This window comes from Colobus angolensis, unplaced genomic scaffold (genome assembly GCF_000951035.1).
Source record: "Colobus angolensis palliatus isolate OR3802 unplaced genomic scaffold, Cang.pa_1.0 Scaffold65, whole genome shotgun sequence".
In the NCBI taxonomy this organism is placed as follows: Eukaryota; Metazoa; Chordata; class Mammalia; order Primates; family Cercopithecidae; genus Colobus; species Colobus angolensis.
Window position 1 is genome coordinate 739,922 of NW_012120154.1, and position 22,522 is coordinate 762,443.

General features: G+C 41.1%; 1 protein-coding gene and 1 long non-coding RNA gene across 3 annotated transcripts in view; one reads left to right on the forward strand and one right to left on the reverse strand.

Annotated features, from left to right (window-relative positions):
* Positions 1-22,522, forward strand: part of MKL1 (megakaryoblastic leukemia (translocation) 1) — a 176,770-nt gene that overhangs the window by 59,946 nt on the left and 94,302 nt on the right. The window lies entirely within an intron of this gene.
* LOC105527747 lies at positions 3,598-8,552 on the reverse strand. The gene is made up of 4 exons (XR_001004263.1): positions 7,387-8,552; positions 6,922-6,996; positions 6,641-6,836; positions 3,598-4,092 (listed from the first exon to the last, which is right to left on the reverse strand). It is a non-coding gene; the product is annotated as an uncharacterized LOC105527747 (long non-coding RNA).

Sequence of the window (22,522 nt, forward strand, 5' to 3'; positions counted from 1 at the left end):
GCCTGGCCAACATGGTGAAACCCTGTCTCTACTAAAAATACAAAAATTAGCCAGGCATGGTGGTGCATGTCTGTAGTCCCAGCTGCTTGGGGGGCTGAGGCAGGAGAATCGCTTGAACCCAGGAGGAAGAGGCTGCAGTGAGCTGAGATTGTGCCACTGCACTCCAGCCTGGGCGACAGAAAGAGACCCTGCCTCAAATAAAACAAAACAAAAAAACAAAAACAAACAACAACAACAAAACAAGTAAGATAGACGTTGTGGAATTTCTGAAGCTAAGTCTTAGGGAATTTGGGGGCATGGTGCTGACTCTGGTGTGTTTTAGAATGGAGAAATGCTAGGACTTGGCTCTTGACAGCTAATGTGTAAGGCTTTGACTAGACAGGCCCTAAGCTGTATCCAGCCACTGCAGTCCTCTTAGTTATAACAACAGCGGGACAGAATTCACAGAATTCACAGAAGTGAATTCACTTCTGTCACTTGCGGGACAGAAAAGGATTGAGACAGTTCCTGAGGTATGCTTTGGTCCATGACATAAACCTGATCTCAATGAGGCACAGTTAGGGAGTCACTTTGTTTTTTCTCTCTCTGTCTTGTGCATGTATGTCTGTGTGCATACCCACACATTTGTCCATGCATGGAATGTCTCTGGAAGGACCACAGAAGCTGGTAACAGTGGCTGCCTCAGTAAAGGGGAATAGAGAACTGGGGAGGTGGGGTGGAAGAGACTTTTTGTTGTTGTTATTATGAGAGTACTCCATAAATGCCAAAGAATATATAAAGTATTATAAGATTTGATTAATGCACACCTAACCAGCCTAAGAAAAACAGCACAACCTATATACTGAAGTTTTCTAAGTGTTCTCTTTGATTTGTCCTTCAGAAAATGCTTTTATTTTTAACTGTGTACTTTAAAATCTTTTTGGTTTTGTACCACATACGTGTTATTTATTTGAAAATATTTGTTTTATTTTTGAAAATATTTCTTCAGCACTTTGGGAAGCTAAAGTAGGCAAATAACTTGAGGTCAGGAGTTCGAGACCAGCCTTGCCAACATGGTGAAACCCCATGTCTACTAAAAATACAAAAGTTAGCCGAGCGTGGTAGTGGGCGCTTGTAATTCCAGCTACTCAGGAAGCTGAGGCAGGGGAGTCTCTTGAACCCGGGAGGCGGAGGTTGCAGTGAGCCTAGGTTGCACCACTGCATTCCAGCCTGGGCAACAGAGCGAGACTCCATCTCAAAAAATAAAAGTAAAATATTTCTTTAGTCCATTTAGTCTCTCCTTCCTTGATATCTGTATACTTAAAATTCCTACATTTTTTTTTTTAACTTCTAGTTCCCTAATCATTACAGTTTGTCTCTGCACTGTATGTTTGAGAATAGTATGGATCAAGAGGGGAGTGGCAATTAATAAAAATGAGGTTAAAAGGAAGTATCATAGGGCAGATTGTGGACAGGTAAGTTTTGCCCTTTTTGATGTATGTTAACTCTTTAAGGAAGTTGCCCCATTTGGGTTCACATCACTCAGAAGTCTATAAAACTGATGAAAAACTCCAGGTTGTACTAGCAGTACCTACTTTTTGGATCTCTTAATGCTCTAAATCTTTTGGCAAGAGCTACAATGGATGAAGAAGAATTGTCTTGGAATACATTAACACTAATGATAGCTGATGAGCTTTTAAAAAATTGCAAAAAAAAAAAAAAATCTCATAGTGTTTTAAGAAAGTTTACAAATTTGTGTTGGGCCACATTCAAAGCCATCCTAGGCTGCAGGATGTACATGCTTGCTCTAAATATTAATGTGGACTTTAAAAGAACATACTTTTTTTTTTTTTTTTTTTGAGGCGGAGTTTCACTCTTGCTGTCCAGGCTGGAGTGTGCAGTGGTGCGATCTGGGCTCACCGCAACCTCCACCTCTCGGGTTCAAGCGATTCTCCTGCCTCAGCCTCCTGAGTAGCTGGGATTACAGGCATGCACCACCATGCCCCACTGATTTTGTGTTTTTAGTAGAGATGGGGTTTCTCCGTGTTGGTCAGGCTGGTCTCAAACTCCTGACCTCAGGTGATCCTCCCGCCTCTGCCTCCCAAACTGCTGGGATTACAGGTGTGAGCCACCGCACCTGTGAGCCACTTTTTTTTATATTCAAGGGATTTTAGAGTTTGAGAGAAACCTTAGGTAGGGAAACCTTAGGTAGAAAATTCTTGCCCTCCACTTTAAGATGAGGAAATTGACCCATTTCAAAGAAACCATCAGGGGCCTCTAATATATGAGATTGTTTATAATTTTTCCCAAAGGTTTTGGTTTTCTTTGGGTTTTTCCTTTGCAGGATTCTATCGCTACTCAGACTGACTCACATCTTAGGAGGTGGAGATAAAAACCAGTGCCTGGGTATTCACCTTCCGCCCGCTGGGAAGTGGAGTCAGAATGCAACAGGCCTCATAGTTCTCCAGTGTACCTCCATCTTACTTACTCTGTATTCCCTAGTCTTGGTGATCTCATACTTTAATGATGATCTCAGAAGACAGGTAGGTAGACAGACAGCTGTTGTCATCAGTATTCTGGCTTACATCTTACTGCCCCTTCTCTGACTCACTGATTTATCTGAAGTCCCCTTAGAGTTAGGACGCAGATCAAAGAAATTTGAATTCATCTGTCAGTCTGCATCTTTTTTTTCCTCCTTTTTGTTTCTTTTTGGATGAGGCAAGCTGTCAAGACCAAGAACTAACAGTTTTAGCTTTATTAAAACAGTGCCAAATTAAATAAAGATGAGACTCATGAAGTCTTGTTTTTTTGGAACTTCACTTTTATGATTAACACATGCATTATTTTTAAAAAAGATTTTCTTTATAACAACAAGGAAAATAATGCTGAAAAACCACTCTGCCATCAATGACAAAAAAAACACCCCACTTTCTTTGCTTTGCACTCATCAAGCTAAAGGGCAGTAACTGGCTGAGCTCATGGTATCAGAGGTCTGGTGCATTAATCTCATGGCAAAGTTGCATAAATGGATGATGGTGGCAGTAGGGTGAGTATAGAGGGCTTAGAAAAGTGGAATATATGGCAACTACATAGTGCAAACAAACTCAGTAGTGAAATTTTTGTAGTCTGTCATAATTTGTAAGTATTTTAATGTGTGTGTGTATGTGTATTTTTTTTGTTTTGTTTTGTTTTGTTTTGTTTGAGACAAGGTGTTGCTCTGTCACCCAGGCTAGAGTGCAGTAGTGTGATCATAGTTCACTGCAGACTCAACCTTCCTGGCTCAAGCAATCCTCCCATCTCAGCCTCCCAAGTAGCTGGACCACAGGCGTGCACTGCTACACCCCAGTATTTTTTTCTCCTCCTCTGCCCCAATAAGTTTTTTATTTTTTGTGGAAATGAGGTCTTGCTGTGTTGCCCAAGCTGGTTTTCAACTCCTGAGCTCAATCAGTCCTCCGACCTCTGCCTCCCAAAGTTTTGGGATTACAGGTGTGAGCCACTGCTCGTAAGCCCCTCAGCCTTATGTATATTGTTGGATCTTCACAACAACTTTTTGCAGTGTCTGTATCTTCACAATGTACAGAGGAAACTGAGGCTCAAAAGCTTAAGGGCACACAGTAAGAGATGGAACAGGTGTTTAATTTAGCTTTTTGAGTTTAAACACTATTTATTACATGATCCATTTAAAATTAATCAGGTCATATGCCTCCATACTCACAACCTGCCAGTAATTCTCATTCACTGGAAAAGCCACAGTCCTTACACTGTTCTACAAAGTCCCACATGAACTGCTTTATAACTCTTGATTTTATCTCCTTCTCTTCTCTCCCTTTTTTATTTTACCCCAGCCATATTGGCTTAGTTTGCTGTCCCTGAGCACCTTAGCTCCCGTACCAGGGCTTTTGTACTTGTTATTCCTTCTATGTAGAGCACTTTTCCCTGAGTAGCCTCATGGCTTGCTCCTGCATCACCTTGAGATTTTTGATCAAATGTTCCTTTTGGGCCCGTTATGGTGGCTCATACCTATAATCCCAGCACTTTGAGAGGCCGAGTAGGGAGAATCACTTGAAGCCAGGAGTTCAAGGCTAGTCTGGGCATCATGGTGAGATGCTGTCTCTGTGAAGCAACAGGAACAACAGCAACAGATTAGCCAGGCATGGTGGCACGTGCCTGTAGTACTAGCTACACAGGAGGCTGAGTGGGGAGGATCAGTTGAGCCCAAGAATTTGAGGTGGCAGTGAGCTATGACTGTGCCACTGCACTCCAGCCTGGATGACAGAGCAAGACCATGTCTCTTAAAAAAAAAAGAAAAAAGTGAAAAGAAAAGTTACTTTTTCAGTTAGGCACTCCCTGACCATCCTATTTTATAAAATCTTTTATTTTCCTTCATACCACTTATTTGACTTATAGTTCATTTGTTTATTGGTTGTGGCTATCTCTTTGTAGAATGTAAGTGCTACAAGGAGGATTTGTTTTCCTTTTTGATTTTTCTCCATTGAATACTTTCTACATTGTAAATGTGTAAGAATACTTTCTACATTGTAAGCACTTAATAATTGTTGAATAGGTGATATACCAAAATTAGGATTTTTTTTAGGTTAAGTGTGTTCCTGAGACCATGCCTTGTAACTGTTTGTATAGTGTGCCCTAACTGAAGAGGCACTATAGTATAGCGCATTGGTTTTCAAAGTGTGGTCTGAGGACCCCCAGGTGTCCTTGAAACATTTTCAGTGGATATGAATCAAAATTTTATATATTTATAATAAAATGTAATTTCTTCTTCTTAGCTGTTGTTCTTTGATAAGTGTACACTGTAGTTTTGGTTTTTTATATTTTTATAATTTTTTGAGACAAGGTCTTGCTCTGTCGCCTCCTGCTGGAGTGCAGTGGTGGGATCTCAGCTCACTGTAACTAACCTCTGTCTCCTGGGCTCAAGCAGACCTCCCCGCCAGTTTCCTGTCCAGCCCAGGAGTTCAAGACCAGCCTTGGCAACACAGCAAGACTCCATCTTTACAAAATTGTTTAAAAATAATTTTGAAAATGTGTAATAATGTTTACCACTGATCTGTATAATTCTAGAAAAGTGGCTTTGAGACTGTACACCAGAATATGAATAACTGTCTCTGAGTAGTGAGATTTCATGGGGGACATTATATTTTTTCCACCTTTTGGATTTTCCCGTATCTTTCTGATTTTCGATGATGAGCATACATTTCTTTTGTATTCCAATAAAGCTTATGTTGGCCTTGCACAGTGACTCACCCCTGTAATCCTAGCACTTTGGGAAGCTGGGGCGGGCGGATCACTTGAGGTCAGGAGTTCAAGACCAGCCTCGCCAATATGGCGAAACGCCATCTCTACTAAAAATACAAAAAAATTAGCTGGGCGTGGTGGCCCATGCTTATAATCCCAGCTACTTGGGAGCCCTAGGCAGGAGAATTGCTTGAATCTGGGAGGGGGAGATTGCAGTGAGCCGAGATTGCGACATTGCACTCTAGCTTGGGTGACAAGAACAAAACTCTGTCTCAAAACATACACACACACACACACACACACACACACACACAAACAAAACAAAGCTCATATTAAATTATGTGTATGTACGTACACAGGTAGGTACAGTTAAAAGAGGGAGAAAATGGGTGGAAGCATAATGATTAGAAGATAGAGCTGTTAATTTGGGACGTCTGCAGTCAAAGTGCTGTATTGACCAAGCAATGCATGATAAGGAGGCACTCCATCCCATTAAACTGTTCCCTCTGACCAGTTGAGTTTGTATAAATCTCTTTTACATTTTTCCCTTTGTTTCTATTTTGTAAGATTTATTGAAATTTATCTTTGCAGTGTTTGTGTTAGGCCATGTTCTTGGCAGAGCTATAACTCCTTCCTGTGTACACTCATTTACTCTCAATTTGCTGAACCTCTCAAGTTTTCTATCAAAAAACAACACACTAAATTTTTTGTTTGTTTTTGTTGGGTAAGGGTAATCTGATTTCTTGTAGGCATAAAATGGTGGTGTTAGTATAAAATGTTTTAATTATTTCTTTGTGTAGCTGTTTTTTTGTTTTTTGTTTTTTTTTTTTTTGAGCCAGGGTCTCACTCTGCTGCCCAGGCTGGAGTACAGTGACGTAATCACAGCTCATTGCAGCCTTGACCTCCCCTGGCTCAGGTGGTCCTCCCACCACAGATTCCTGAGTAGCTGGGACTACAAGTGCACATCACTAGGCCAAGCTAAATTTTTTTTTTTTTTTGAGAGACAGGGTTTCACTATGTTACCCAGCCTGTTTTAATTATTTGAAAGTGCATTTCTGTAATATACTTTGTTCATTGACTGTAGGGTGTGAAAATTGTCCTTAACAATTCATGTATGCTGTATCTTTCTGATTTTCTGTTTTTCTGTTATTCCTTGCAAATAGGATCTTGAGGAATTAAAATATTAATTAAACTTGATTTTCTGAACTGTTATCTTAGTATATTCTCTTGGGAATCAATAAGATTCTAGTCCCTCAAATCAGTGCCATAAGACTAATTTATTTGGTTATGTAAAGCACTAAAAACTTTGGTATCAGCATTAATTAGGTTACTCAAACAGATACTATGTCCGTATTCTTCTAACACCTTGCTACTCAAAGTGTGTTCCAAGGTCCAGCAGCCTTTGTATCACCTGGAAGCCTATTAGGAATGCAGAATCTCAGACTCCACCTCAGACCTGCAGAATCACAATCTGTGTTTTAAAAAGATTATTTGTGGGATGCAGTGGCTCACAGCTGTAATCCCAACACTTTGGGAGGCCACAGTGGGCAGATTGCTTGATGTCAGAAGTTCAAGACCAGCCTAGGCAACATGGTGAAACCTCATCTCTACAAAAAAATGCAAAAATTAGCTGGGCGTGGTGACACACACCTGTAGTCCCAGCTACCTGGGGGGCTAAAGTGGGAGGGTCACTTGAGCTTGGGAGGTCAAGGCTGCAGTGAACCGTGTTTGTACCACTGTATTCCAGCTGGGCCACAAAGTGAGACCCTATCTCAAAAAAAAGATTGTCACATGCATATTAAAGTTGAGAAGTTCAGTTCCAAAAGATATTTTATTTTTATTTCCCGAGATGCTATGAGATGTGTTGAATTTGATGTGGGATTTATATGATGTCTAATTAGTATGGAAGAATAGGGTAAAACAGGAGACAAAAAAGCAAAGCTGCGCCTAGTATAGTGCTCTGTGTTAGATAAATGTTCACAATTTGATAACTTTTTTTGTTTTTGCCATTTTTCTTGATTTTTCAAAAAAAGAATAAATAGGCTCATTTTTGGCATTCTAGAAGGTTTCAGTGGGAAGGATCTTAGACATGACCTGATAACAAACCTTAGTTTTACAAGTAAACAAACCGGGGGCTAAGAATGTTAAGTGACTTACCCAAGATCATATAGCGTGGACTGCCTGTGACCTGATTTTCAAACTACTGATCTTTGTGCTACCCCTCTGTGTTGCTGAAGGCCATCTATTGTTAGTTGGTTCTATTGGTGTTGGTTGAAATCATCCTGAACACACCTGTGACTGGGCATAGTGGCTCATGTCTGTAATCCCAGCACTTTGGGAGGTTGAGGAGGGCGGATCACTTGAGGTCAGGCGTTGGAGTCCAGCCTGGCCAACATGGTGAAACCCCGTCTCTACTAAAAAACAAAAATTAGCCAGGCATGGTGGTTTGCACCTGTGATTCTAGCTGCTGGGGAGGCTGAAGTAGGAGAATCGCTTGAACCCTGGAGGCAGAGGTTGCAGGGAATTGAGACCATACCACTGCACTCCAGCCTGGGTGACAGAGTGAGACCCTGCCTCAAAACAAAGCAGAACAACCATCCTGCACAATTACGAGTGAGAGTAAATCCAGCACATCTCACAGCATCTTGGGAAAATGATAAGACTCACTCTTCTTCTTTCCCTTCAGTGTGAACTCATGTAATAACTTCAGAGAAAGACATTTCCCTGCTGTCTGGAAGTTGAACTCCTACAAACTGGTGGAGCTTGCTGCTCAGTCCTGTGCTCTCTGAGCTGAGGGAAAGGTGTGGGGATTTTCTGTTCTACTGAAATGGCAGGATTGTGTCATGGCAGTGGTTTTGAGTGTTTAGAGGTAATGTTATTTTAATTAGTTTTCTAACTCTGGTTTAAATAAAAACTGAAAAACTAGGAAAGAACTGGCTATCTGTATGTTAAGAAAATTAAAAGAGGGCTGGGTGCAGTGGCTCACACCTGTAATTCCAACGCTTTGGGAGGCTGAGGTGGGTGGATCACGAAATCAGGAGATCGAGACCATTCTGGCCAACATGGTGAAACCCCGTCTCTACTGAAAAATAGAAAAATTAGCTGGGTATGGTGGCGTGCGCCTGTAATCCCAGCTACATGAGAGCCTGAGGCAGGAGAATCACTTGAACCTGGGAGGTGGAGGTTGCAGTGAGCCGAGATTGCACCAGTGCACTCCAGCGTGGGTGACAGAGCAAGACTCCATCTTAAAAAAAAAAAAAAAAAATAGAAGAGCAGAGAGAGAACATTGAGTCTTACCTTGTACCATACAAAGAAATTCATTTGAGGTTGGGTGTGGTGGCTTATGCCTGTAATCCCAGCCCTTTGTGAGATCAAGGTGGGCGGATCACTTGCGGTCAGGAGTTGGAGACCAGCCTGGCCAACATGGTAAAACCCTGTCTATACTAAAAATACAAAAATTGGCCAGATGTGGTGGCGGCCACACATAGTCCCAGCTACGTGGGAGGCTGAGGCAGGAGAATTGCTTGAACCCAGGAAGCAGAGGTTGCAGTGAGCCAAGATCACTCCCCTGTACTCTAGCCTGGATGACAGAGTGAGACTCCATCTCATAATTAATTAATTAATTAATTCAGACTGTGGGATGCTACTTAGCAACTTTTAAAAAGGGGCAAACTTTTTAGAAATAAAACACCCTGAATGACTCTTGAATTATTCTGAGTGAAAAAAGCCAATCCTAAAATGTTACATTTTGTATGATTCTATTTATGTAACATTCTTGAAATGGCAAAATTATAGATATGAAGCATAGATTGGTTCTTCATATTGTCAGGGCCTGTGGATGGTGTGGGGCTGAAAGTAGATGTGGCTATAAAAGGTCAACGTGAGAGATCCTTAGGGTGATGGAAATGTGTATGTTGACCGTATCAGTGCCAGTATTCTGGTTGTAATATTGTACTGTAGTTTTGCAAGATGTTACCATTGGAGGAAACTGAGTAAAGGATACATGAGCTCTTTGTATTCGTTCTTATAACTACATATGAATCTATAATTATCTCAGAATGAAGTTTAAAAACTGCAGACAGTTTAGCAGCTTTTCAAAAAGTTAAACATAGATCCTGTGACCTAGCAATTCCACTTCTAGATATATATCCTAGAAAATTGAAAACATTTGTCCATGTAAACATACATACACAAATATTCATAGCAGCATATTCAAAATAGCTAAAAAGTGGAAACAACCCACATGTCTTTCAGTTGATGAATAAACAAAATATGGTATATCCATACAATGGAATATTATTCATTCATAAAAAGAATACTGTTGATATATGTTATAAAATGAATGAACCTTGGTTGTGTGTGGTGGCTCATGCCTATAATCCCAGTACTTTGGGAGGCCAAGGCAGGTGGATCGCTTGAGCCCATGAGTTTGAGACCAGCCTGGGCAACATGGTGAAACCGTATTATCTACTAAAAATATCAAAAAATTAGCCAGGCATGGTGGTGTGTGCCTATAGTCTCAGCTACTCTGGAGGCTGGGGCACAACAGTCCCTTGAACCTGGGAGATGGAGGTTGCAGTGAATGGGGATCAAGCCATTGCATTCTAGCCTGGGTGACAGAACGAGACTCAGTCTTAAAAACAACTACAAAAAAAAAATGAACCTTAAAAACATTTTCCAAATGAAAGAAGATAGACACAAAAGGCCACATATTGTATGATTCGGTTTAAATGAAACGTCCAGAACAGGAAACGAAGAGTGACTGCTGATGGATACAGGGTTTATTTTTGGGGCAATGAAAATGTTCTGGAATTAAATAGTGGCGATAAACTATGGAATTATGCACTTTGGTTGAATTTTATAGTATGTGAATTATATCTCAGTTTTTCAAATTGAGGAAAAAAATTCAGGTTTCTCTAGTGACAGCAGATCAGTGATTGCCTGGGGCTGGAAGTGGAAGGAGAAATTGAGTACAAAGGGACACAAGAAAACCCTAGGGATGAAAATACATCTCTTGATGGTCATGGTTATACAGGTATGTGCCATTGTCAGAATGCATTGAATTGTACACTAGGTGAAGTTTATTGTGTCTGAATTGAAGTTCAATAAAGTTAGTTTTTAAAACTTATAATAAAATTATCTTTAGTTGTTGTAAGCTTAAAATGACCTTTAGGTTAAAATTCTCTTATCTCTTATTAATTATAAAGCCAACAACTATTGCAGAAATTACCTCATGGAGTCTGACTTCCATTGCTAGTTTCTATTCCCATGTTTCTATCTAGTTTCCAAAGTGAAACTAGATTGATCACTTTTACCCAGACTCTGCTCTTAGGCCTTTGTACTAGCCTGACTCCATTACTGTACTTTTCAGAACCCATGAGTGGGTGTGATTGTTCTAACTTTTTTTTTAAGTTTATGGAACATTCTATTGCTTTTTTGCTTTATGTACAACAGAAGAATGTCTCAATTTGGGTGTAACAAATCAGGGTGATTGCCTTTCACCTCCACTTTGGAGTGCTTTGAGCCAGTTTGGACACGAGGAGGTTGGAGTTAAAATGACTCCTGAAGGAAGTAAGCAAGCATGAGAAGAGGGGGCAGCACTGGTAGGTAATGCTAAAACAAAACCAAGTGTGTGAGCTTCTTTTCTACCTACATCACCTTTGTCTCTCAACCCTGATCTTTTGCCAAGAAGTGAACTGATTAAATGAAATATACAAAACCTTCCAAGGTTTGAGAAGGGTTCTAGAGGGTGGTCTCTAAATGAGAAGGACCATCTCTATAGGTGACCCTGAGTTTTATCCCCAAATTTCCTTCTACCCAGATGTACCCATCCTCACTCATTTTTTGGGTCCCACCAAGCCTAAACTCAGGAGTAGTTTTCCATTTAAAATTCTGCCTCACAGGTGGACACATCTTTTTTTATTGTTTCCCTTAAGCACAGATTAGACTCACTTTATTAAAAGAGACCATGCAGGAGCATCCCTTGAGACCGGGAAGCAGAGGTTGCAGTGAGCCAAGATCCTGCCACTGCACTCTGGCTTGGGCAACAGAATGAGATCCTGCTTAAAAAAAAAAAAAAACAAACCCCAAAACAAACAAAACCACCACCACCGACAACAAAAGCCTCCAAAACAAAAATCACAAAAACATAAAAGAGACATGTTTCTAGAATATGGAATTCTAGAATTCTAGGAATTCTAAGTGGATTTTGTAAGAATTCCAGCAAAAATAAATATATTTAAAATAATAATAGCTAACACTTAGAGTTTACAGTGCATGAAGAGGAAAGACAGACACTGTTTTGTTTTTTTCTGTGCTCTACTGCTCCTTTCAACACTCCACGTCTGATGATATCACATGTGTGGTCCCCACCTCCCCAACAACCAATTCTCCAACCATCTGAACACCAACTGGGTGTTCTGCAATTTAACTCAATTTTGACACTAATTCCCTGGAGTTAGTGCAGACCCCACAGGTTAAGGGCTCAGGCCCACAAGATTGCCCCCAACTTCAGATGCCAGTCGATGATGGTGGGTCTTCAGATTATCCATAACTTCTGTCTGACTCGGCTACAAATCAGTGGTTTCCACAGACCCCTTCTCAGGTTGGATCATTTGCTAGAACGACTCACAGAACTTATGAAGCCCCTTTACTTAAATTTGTCAATTTATTATAAAAGATATAACTCAGAAACAGCCAAATGGGAGAGAAGCATAGGGTGAGCTATGAGGGTGTTGTGTGGAGCTGCCATGCCATCTCTGGGCATACCCGCCCCTCCCAGCACTGCCTGGGTTTATCAGTCTGGAAGCTCTCCGAACCTTGTCCTTTTTGGTTTCTGTGGAGTCTTCATCATGTAGGCATGATTAATGACATCATTGGCCATTGGTGAGTAGGTCAATCTCCAGCCCCTCTTGCCTCCCCAGAAGTCAGAGTATTGTGGGGCTGCAAGTTCTAATCCTCTAATCATATGATTGTTTTCCCTGGCAACCAGCCCTCATCCATAAGAGTTTTCCAAAGTCAGCTCATTAACATAAACTCAGGTATGGTTGAAACGGACCTGTTATGAATAACAAAAGACGACTCCTTTTGCCTTTGTTATCCTTAGGAAATTTCAAGGTCCAATTTCAGGACCTCAGTGCCAGGAATGAAGACGAAGACCAAATATGTATTTATTATAAATCACAACATTGCAATGTGGCAGACAGTGTACCAAGCTCCTTACGTATATTAACTCTTACTCTTTGCAATAACTATGTGAGATGGATGCTCTTATCCCATTTTACAGATAAGGAAATTGAGGGACAAAGTGCATTTGAAACCTATCCAGTGCTACACACTTGGTAAGTGGTACAGCTAAGATTGTATCCCGCTGGCCTGGGTTAAGAATCTATGCTTTTTACCTCTATACTATATTGCCTTTCACATGAACTTCAAGCCCTTTTTCAGACCCTGTGTGTTAGCTCTTGATAGGCTGTTCTGACTTGTCTAGGTTCCTTTGCTCCATTCTCCCAGTACTTAGCCTGCCTGACTTTTTAGTCTCCCTTCCCTCCGTGTTTGATCTTTCCCTGCCAGAACACTACAACATACATGTAACAAAAAAAACCCTCCAACTTTTTCTTCTCTTAGAATATGTATTTTAAGGGGCGGGCACAGTGGCTCACACCTGTAATCCCAGCACTTTGGGATGCTGAGGCAGGAGGATTGCTTGAGTCCAGGAGCTCTAGACCAGTCTGGGCAACGTAGTGAGACCCCCATCTCTACAAATAATGAAAAATTAGCCAAGCGTGGTAGTACACACCTATCGTCCCAGCTGCTCGGGAGCTGGGGCAGGAGAATTGCTTGAGTCCAGGAAGTTGAGGCTGCAGTGAGCTGTGATTGTGCCACTGCACTCCAGCCTGGGTGACAGAGTGAGAGCCTGTCTCAAAAAAAGGAAAAAAAAAAAAAAAAAAGAAATAAGAAAGAAATTATGTTGTCCTAGACATTCTTTCTGCATAGCAATGGCCTTCTTTTTTAAAAAATAAATTCGACATTTTAAAAAAGCTCTTAGAAGACGAGCCCTAACCTTTGCATAGAAGCTTCCTTGTTTTTAACTGTGACTCTTGTACCTGTTCACAAGGATTAGGAGGGATGCTATTTTAAATTACAGTGTAGTAATATTTCTGACTCTATACCTGTGGCCAAAACCAGTGTCATATGCTTGAAACTAAGCAAAACTTCTAGTGTGTCTTGCCATAAACGTACATTAGACATTTTTTCCGTTGTAGCTAATAGTTTCTGTGGGTTGGAATTAAAATTAAACCTGTGTATCTTTAGAGTAGGAACATTTGCTGTGTGAAGGTCCTTGTTGGCTCTGGTAAGAAAAAAGTTCCCTTGCTTATTCTCTTCTGAGAAGGCTTTCAGAAACTTTTCTTTTCTTTTTTCTTTTCCTTGAGACAGACTCTCGCTCTATGTCCCAGGCTGGAGTGTGATGGTGCAATCTTGGCTCACTGCAAACTCCACCTCCCAGGTTGAAGTGATTCTCCTGCCTCAGCCTCCCAAGTAGCTGGGACTACAGGCACCTGCCACCACAGCCGGCTAATTTTTGTATTTTTAGTAGAGGCAGAGTTTCACCATGTTGCCTAGGCTGGCCTTGAACTCCTGACCTCAAATGATCCACCCACCTTGACCTCCCAAAGTGTTGAGATTACAGGCATAAGCCACTGTACCTAGCCCAGAGGCTTCTTAACAGCTGAGTTTTGTATCAGTTCAGTTAGTCCTTGAGATGTTTGCAAATAATCTTCCATTGCTTTATCCTGAAGATCCTCTTGCATGTAGGCTTTTGGTCAACTGATTCAATGTTACTAAATATATGTTTAATCCCAACTAAGGTAGGTAGTCTGGATGTTTTTAGAAAAGTTTGAATTTGAGGAAATAGTATATATATGTATATATGTACAGAATCTGTCACGTGCTAGATGAAAGTTGTTTGAGAATCTGCTGAAAATGTGGTCGCTATCTGCACAAGGATTGTATTCTGGTTTAGGTAGTTCAGAATAAGGGGTGAAATAATATATAGTCCTGCAGTCAATACTTGTCCTTATGTACTGGTAGGCGAGTTTCCTGATATGCATGGCTCCATTTTCTCTGTTCCTGCCTACCTCTTCAACTTTACCTGCTGTTGTTTTCTCTTTGCTTTCTAGGTTCCATCTGCCTCTCTTTGTTTTCTAGGTTCCTCGGCCTCCTGGGTTCAAACGGTTCTCGTGTCCCAGCCACCCAGGTAGCTGGGATTACAGGCACATGCTACCACGTCCAGCTGATTTTTGTATTTTTAGTAGAGATGGGGTTTTGCTGTATTGCCAGGCTGGTCTTCAACTCCTGGCCTCAAGTGATCCACCCTACTCGGCCTCCCAAAATGCTGGGATTACACACGTGAGCCACCACACTGGCCTAGTATGTGATTATTTTATGAGATTTTTGGGGGTTCTTAAGTGTATTTTTTCTCACTAGACTGTAAATGCTACAAAGGCAGGAATCTTATTTTTATTGTGTTAGCATTTTATATCCAGGATCTTATTAGGGTGCTTGATACATAATAAATGCTGAGTAAATTATGTTAACAAATGAAAGAAATGAATATGAAATATTGGAGAAGGCTGGGCGCAGTGGTTCAGGCCTGTAATCCCAGCACTTTGGGTGGGCGAGGCAGGTGGGTCACAAGGCCAGGAGTTGGAGACCAGCGTGGCCAATACGGTGAAACCTCGTCTCTACTAAAAATACAAAAAGTAGCTGGGCGTGGTGATACGCACCTGTAATCCCAGCTACTTGGGAAATCGAGGCAGGAGAATCGCTCGAACCCAGAAGGCGGAGATTGCAGTGAGCCGAGATCGCACCACTGCACTCCAGCCTGGGTGACAGAGCGAGACTCTGTCTCAAAAAAAAAAAAAAATTTGAGAAATTGAGAAGAAAACCATTTCTTTCTGTGTCCAGGTCCTTCAACCTAACTATTTCTCCAAAGAAATATTTTCCTGAAGACTATGTACAAACCATTCCTTTATAAGAGATAGGGAGGGCTGGAGGTGCAGTGGCTTACGTCTGTAATCCCAGCACTTTGGGAGGCTGAGGCGGGTGGATCACTTGAGGTCAGGAATTCGAGACCAGCCTGGCCAACATGGTGAAACCCTGTCTCCACTAAAAAAAATACAAAAATTACCTGGGCGTGGTGGCTTGCACCTATAATCCCAGCCACTCAGGAGGCTGAGGCAGAGAATCGCTTGAACCTGGAAGGTGGAGCTTGCAGTGCACCAGGTTCACGCCATCGCACTCCAGCCTGGGAGACAGAGTGAGACTTGACTCAAATAAATAAATGTAGGAGGGACATTTTTGGTTTTGGCCATCTCTAACTGCCCCCTCCCCACTATTCAGTTTGAGAAATGTGATTCTCAATTCTTAGGAGATTGTAAAGCTACATAAACCACAGTTTTCATATCCATATTCCTGAATGAATACACCTCTGCCCAGAGCTGAATCAGAAGTTGTCTCTTTTTAACTTTATTTATTTATTTATTTATAGAGATGGAATCTTGCTCTGTCATCCAGGCTGGAGTGCAGTGGTGTGATCTTGGCTCACTGCCAACCTGGGTTCAAGCAATTCTCTTGCCTCAGCCTCCTGAGTACCTGGGACTACAGGCACGTGCCACCATGTCTGGCTAATTTTTTTGTATTTTTGGTAGAGACGGGGTTTTGCCATGTTAGCCAGTCTGTGTTCTCTATCTCCTCACCTCACTCAGGTGATCTGCCTGCCTCAGCCTCCCAAAGTGCTGGGATTACAGGCTCGAGCCACCATGCCCGGCCTCTTTTTAACTTAAAAAAAAAAAAAAAATTTATTACTTTAGAGACAGGATCTTGCTATGTTGCCCAGGTTGGTCTCAAACTCCTGGCTCAAGTGATTCTTCTGCCTCAGCCTCCCCAAAATGCTAGGATTACAAATGTGAGCCATCACGCCCGGCCCAAAAATTGTCTCTTACTAAGGAGCTAGCACATATTTAAAAACACTACATGTTTTGGCTTATGGATTTGGGATTTTATTCTTTTATTAATGTACTTAGTTTTGTTCAGGCTTTGGAGATCATTGTGGCATATTTAAGTCAAAGGACTTACCACTTTGTTTTTTTTTTTTTTTTTAATGGCAAGCATTTTGTTTTTTCCTTTTTTTTTTTTTTGAGGCGGACTCTTTGCTCTTGTTGCCCAGGCTGTAGTGCAATGGTGCGATCTTGGCTCACTGCAACCTCTGCCTCCTGGGTTCAAGTGATTCTCCTGCTTTAGCCTCCCGAATAGCTGGGATTACAGGCACATACCACCATGCCCAGCTAATTTTTGTCTTTTTAGTAGAGACGGGCTTTCACCATGTTGGCCAGGCTGGTCTCGAACTCTTAGTCTCGGGTGATCTACCCGCCTCAGCCTCCTAAAGTGCTGGGATTACAGGTGTGAGCCACCACGCCTGGCCTGCAGGAAGTTTAACAGCCCAAACTCAAACTAAGAGTTTGTTAGTGTTTTAGTATTTCTGCTTCTTGTCCATTAATTCTTACCTCTTGCATCTCAGAATACTTCTAAGGTTTCTAAGATTGACAGTTTTTGTGAGAGATTTGGTACTCCTGAAAACTTTTGGCTTAGAATACTCAGTTTCAAAAATTGTTTTCATAAGCTCATCAGATGGCTTTAAACTTGGTGTAGTGGTAGTGGGATGAAAGTGCCATAAACAGACTTCACTCGTTGGAAAACTTTCCTTTCTTCTAATTATTTTGTTACTTTAAGCTTTCTAGATTGTGTTACCTAGAAATTTCTTTTCATACCAAAATAGTTATATAAAATAAAATTTAGAAAATTTATAGTTTAACAAATGCTCTTAATTAATCATGATAAAGGTGGATCAGTTAAAGTTTACAAATTACTTTTAGGATTCACGTTGCTAAGTGGTGGTGTTATGAGTATGAATTTCTTAGCTTTTCAGGATGTCATCCTTTTAGCCCTGTAGCTAAATATCAAGAGGCTACATGTTCAACCATAAAACATTAGCCTCTGCCAACATTACATCAGCTCCACAGAACCTCACTGGCTAATTATCCCTTGGGACTAGGACATGGATTTGGCAGCTTGTGAAAGCTGCTTTTTCCAATTTCTCCCTTACTGGCTGTGACATATCCCAAAGGAATGAAGTTGAGAAATAATCATCTTTCGAAAGCTCTCAACCTCTTATTCCCACAGTGGTTCTCATGGTTCAGGATAGAAGATCCTTTCTTCCACTTGAGGAATCCCTTTAGCTTATGATGTATTCTTTCAGTAGTAACCAAGGTACCCTGAGTGGAAGGGTGATGGCAAGGATCCTCATTAGGTGTGTTTCTAGGTAATTGTCTATAAGGAATTTAGTGCTTTTGTTAGGATCTTCTTTATATTACCAAAATTGAAGAAGCTGTAAGACGAGCATCGGAACCCATGTGTGGTTATCATCTGTGTCCATTGACATTTGCTGTAAGAATTAGTGTTGCTCATTCAGCATCTCCTTTTGATGAGCACCTGTAAAACAACTTTTTTGAGGACACTCTTGGATAGCAAAAAGAACTGTATGATCTTAATCTCTTTTAGCCTCAGTTTATGTATCCTAAAGATATGGTACTTGCCCTGATTTCCTAACAAGGGATTGTAAGGATGGAAGGAGATGACACATATGAACTAATTTCACAGTGACCTACTAGTCACCCTATATAGTGGGCCCATTCTAGGCCTCATCTTACCTGTTCTGTGTTCACTCCTCATTCTGTGCTGCTCAGGGTTCTTTGCGTAATCTTGGTTAACCTAAGCATAAAATTATTGGAAAAGTATTGGATAGTGCACAGCCTTAAAAGGAAGGCTGAATAACACAGTTCAGAAAATGAGCAGAAACTGAGTGAGGCAAGACACAGTGAAGACCATGTAATGGGACCAGTCGGCTGAGGACTCTGTCTCTAGCACTGCTCACTGGACCTTCTCTGCCACTGTTGCTGGCCTGGTCTCCCATGAACATCTGTTACTGTTGGCACTGCCACCAGTAGGCACTTGCCGCGGTGCCATGAATAATTTCTGATTATATTTTCCACCTTTGTGTTATTCTTTCAATATTCAAAGATCTACATAGGAGGATCTGTTTGGCTTGGGTTATATACTTGTGGACTAGATGCCAGGGAACAGAGAGGGAATTTCTGTTACTCTCAGTTCCTGTAATGGGAAAAGGTGATGCCTTCCCCCATCTTAGAATTTCCTCCAAATAAGAAAGGTATTCAAATGTGATGTGTGTATTTGTATCTATATCCCTGACCTGTTTCCTGAGTTGTTGATTCAGTTAATCCACTAATTCTTCCCACCTGGATATCTAGATGACTAGTGTGCATTTAAAACTGATATTGCCATTCCTGGTGACTACCCCCAACCTGCATTTCCTCATTTATAGTGCCAGATGCCCTAGCCAGAAAATTAGGAGTCGGTCTCGATTCCTCCTTTCTTGTTATACTTGCTGTATCTATTTGGCTTGTGAGTTCTCTAGCTTTTACCTCTACCTTGATCTCTTATATTTTGTCTCTCCGCCCTATATCATATTGTCAGCATTTGTCTCTGTGGTTTCAGTGATCTTGTTATTGGGCTCCCTGGCTATAGTTCAACTCTCCTCTATTCAGCTGCCAAGATACATTTACTAACTACCAATTCTAATAATTTTCTTTCTCCTGCTCAGAATTCTTCCATTTCTTGTGGGGCAAAACTTAAACTGTTTTATTTGTCTGGTCTCTGACTATGTGGTTGTATCACTTCCAAACTCACAGTCCCCAGCAGTAATGACCAGCTTTTGGTTCCCAGAACACTTTGTGCTTTTTAAAAAAAAAGCACATATATTCCTTTGCATATAATCTTTCCTCTGCCTTTGCATTTAACCGTTCCTCTTTCTGCTTGCCAGCCTTCTGGCCTCACTTCAAAGGCTATCTCTTCTGAGATGTGTGCCGTCTTTGATTCCCCCAGAAACTTCGGTGCCCCTTCTGCTGTGCTCTCCTTGTGTTTACTGCATACCGCCAAAGAGCGATTGTTTGCTGCATTTTCGTTCCTAGCAGGTCTCATCATTGGAAGTATGGCCCCTTTAAAGCAGGGATGGTGTCTAATTTCTGTATTCCCAGTTCCTAACATATAGCGGGTACATAATGATTTTTATTTAATGATTCAGTGAAAGCACTTTGAGAAGTAAAGCACTGTACACATGATATTTTCATCACTGGCATTTTCTTGTAAGCATTTAGGACCTTTTTAACTCCAAAATTCTGTTATTTATTAATCTGTTTCTGGGGGAACATTTTGGGTTTTATGTCAATCAATTATTTACCTTCAGGTGGCCAGAGGTCCAAGAACCCTACCAGCCCCTCACATGAGCTTGCATTCTTTGTGATCAGCCTTATGTATTCCTTCACCAAGAAGTTGATTAAATGTACTTTCCTTTAGTTTTCCCAACCTCTCACCTAATGTACATTTTAATCCTGAATCATGGTTTGCTTCATGTGTGACACCATTCCTTACCCCCAGCCACTAATTCAATCACTTTAGTTGTCCTACTTATTGTAAATTATACAGTGACTGGGACCTTACACTGTATTGGTACTCTAGAGATTATCTAGAGAATCTAGAGACATATCTGTCAATTTGACTGGATTGCTGGTTCTGCAGTTCTTTTTCTCTCATCCCACAGCTCTCATTTGGGTTCTGTACTCCCACTGGGGGCCTTGGTAGAGCAAACAGTATTAACTTCACTTTTTTTAAAAAAAAAAAGTACTTGGCTGCTGTTTCTTGATTTACTGCACTGGGAAGAATACGTTTTGATTTTTTTTTTTTTTTTTTCTTGTTCCTCCCTCTGAGGGAGCCTGCGTCATTGAGAAATGTTTAACCTCATGGCCTCGCACTGGGGCTGGAAATTTGCCTAAGGGAACTTGAAGTTGGCAGTATTTTTACTCTAATTCCTCCTTATGAGGAGGGGGATTTCAGCATGACCTGCCCAAACAGGAAGATGTTGGGAAATTTTTAGTAGCAAAGCTGTTGCCATTAGATTACTGAAAGTATTTGAAGAGGTTTCTGGAGATGAGCTTAGGTATTTTGAATTTCCACTAGGAGAAAGCAGTAGCTTCTATCAGGTATAAACAAAAATTCAGGCCGAGAAGCTTAGCTTTTCGATTGTGTGGTATATTGTTATAAGAAAACTTTGACCAGTTGGATGAGAAAGAGAAGCTTACCAGAAAGTTTAGAAAGTCTCGCTTAGGGAAAATAGCCTCAGGCTGAGGCAAATCTCTTTCCGCTATGGGGAGAATTTGGCTTTTTATCAATCCTGGATTATCCAAAGAGTAGGTCATAACAGGGATATTTTTGGCAAATCTTTCTTTCAAATACTTAATGATATTGGTATTATATTCTATTTACAAAAGTACTTAGTTGACACAAACAAGATATTTGCCCAGTAAGAGTTAGAAGGGATGATCTTTTGTGCCCAGTGATTTCCCTAACACAGGAAAGTGTGAAGCAGGACATGTTTAGAATGTGACTACCTCTCCCTATTTTAATCTTTGTATCACAGATGAGGAAAAGTTGTATAGTTGTTTGCCAGTATGAAATGATAAGCTGAGCGGGCACTGGGCGCTGGCAAGGGAAGAATTGTATAGTTGAAAAATTTGTGGTGGCTTTGTGACTTCCTAGAAAATTGGAAATAATTACTTAGTACTAAATACAAATACAAATATTCCTGCCCACTCTGAAAGATATTGTCTACCATCTTTTCTTTCTGTGCAATGTGTTTTCTGCTGTTAGCATGGATATTTGAGGGTTGAGCTGTTGATACCAGCACCTTGTTAAAAGCTACTGTGAACACAAGGAGAAGCATATGATAATCTTAGAAACCAAGTTCTTTTTTTGGGGGGGGCGGGTAGAGACAGAGTCTCGCCATGTTGCCCAGGCTGGTCTGGAACTCCTGAGCTCAAGTGATCCTCCTGTTTTGGCCTCCAAAAGTGTTGGGATTACAGGCATGAGCCACCATGCCCAGCCAGAAGCCAGACTCTTACTTTGCAAAAAAAGTGCCCTCAAACCACAGTTACGATGGAAAGAACATATTACTAATGTTCTTCCACCTTAAAGAAACTTCTAAATGAGAGACAACCTGAATTGTGAGGCCAGAGATTTCAGTATGAATGGAATACATTGTATCTATAGAAAGTGGTAATGAGTGTAAATAAATTCTTTTTTTTTTTTTTTGAGATGGAGTCTGTCTCTGTTGCCCAAGCTAGAGTGCATTGGCATGATCTCAGCTCACTGCAACCTCTGCTTCCCGAGTTCAAACAATTCTCCTGCCTCAGCCTCCTGAGTAGCTGAAATTATAGGCATTCACCACTACGCCCAACTAGTTTTTTTGTACTTTTAGTAGAAATGGGGTTTCACCATGTTGGTCAGGCTGGGCTTGAACTCCTGACCTCAAATGATCTGCCCACCTCGGCCTCCTAAAGTGCTGGGATTACAGGCATGAGCCACTGTGCCCAGCATGTAAATAAATCTTATTGGGAATAGATAAACCCATTTTTTTTTTTTACATTCTATCAGAATCTGTGATTTGAATTTTTGTTATTAATCAAATTGGGGACGAATCTAATTGTCTTCAGTTGCTTCTAGGAGAAACTTATTTTTCCCTAGAAGTCACTATGCTAATCTTAGTAACAGCACCTGTGCCCAGGTACTGTTCTACGTGCTTTATATATAAATCAACTCTTTTTTTTTTTTTTTTTTTTTTGAGATGGAGTCTTTTCTCTCTTGCTCTGTTGCTCAGGCTTGAGTGCAGTGGCCCGATCTCAGCACACTGCAACCTCTGCCTCCCGGTTTCAAGTGATTCTCATTCCTCAGCCTCCTGGGTAACTGGGACTACAGGTGTGGGTCACTGTGCTTGTCTAATTTTTGTATTTTTAGTAGAAATGGGGTTTCGCCATGTTGGCCAGGCTGGTCTCGAACTCCTGACCTCGTGATTCACCCACCTTGGCCTCCCAAAGTGTTGGGATTACAGGCGTGAGCCACCACACCCCGCCAATGCTCTTTAATAATAGAATCTATGTTATATCTACTTTTTCTTTATAATTGTCTTAGTTCATTTTGTGCTGCTGCAACAGAATACCTGAGACTGGGTAATTTATTAAGAACAGAAATTTATTTCTCATAGTTCTGGAGGCTGAGAAGTCTTAAGATCAAGGAACCAGCAGGTTTGGTTGTCTTGTGAGAGCTG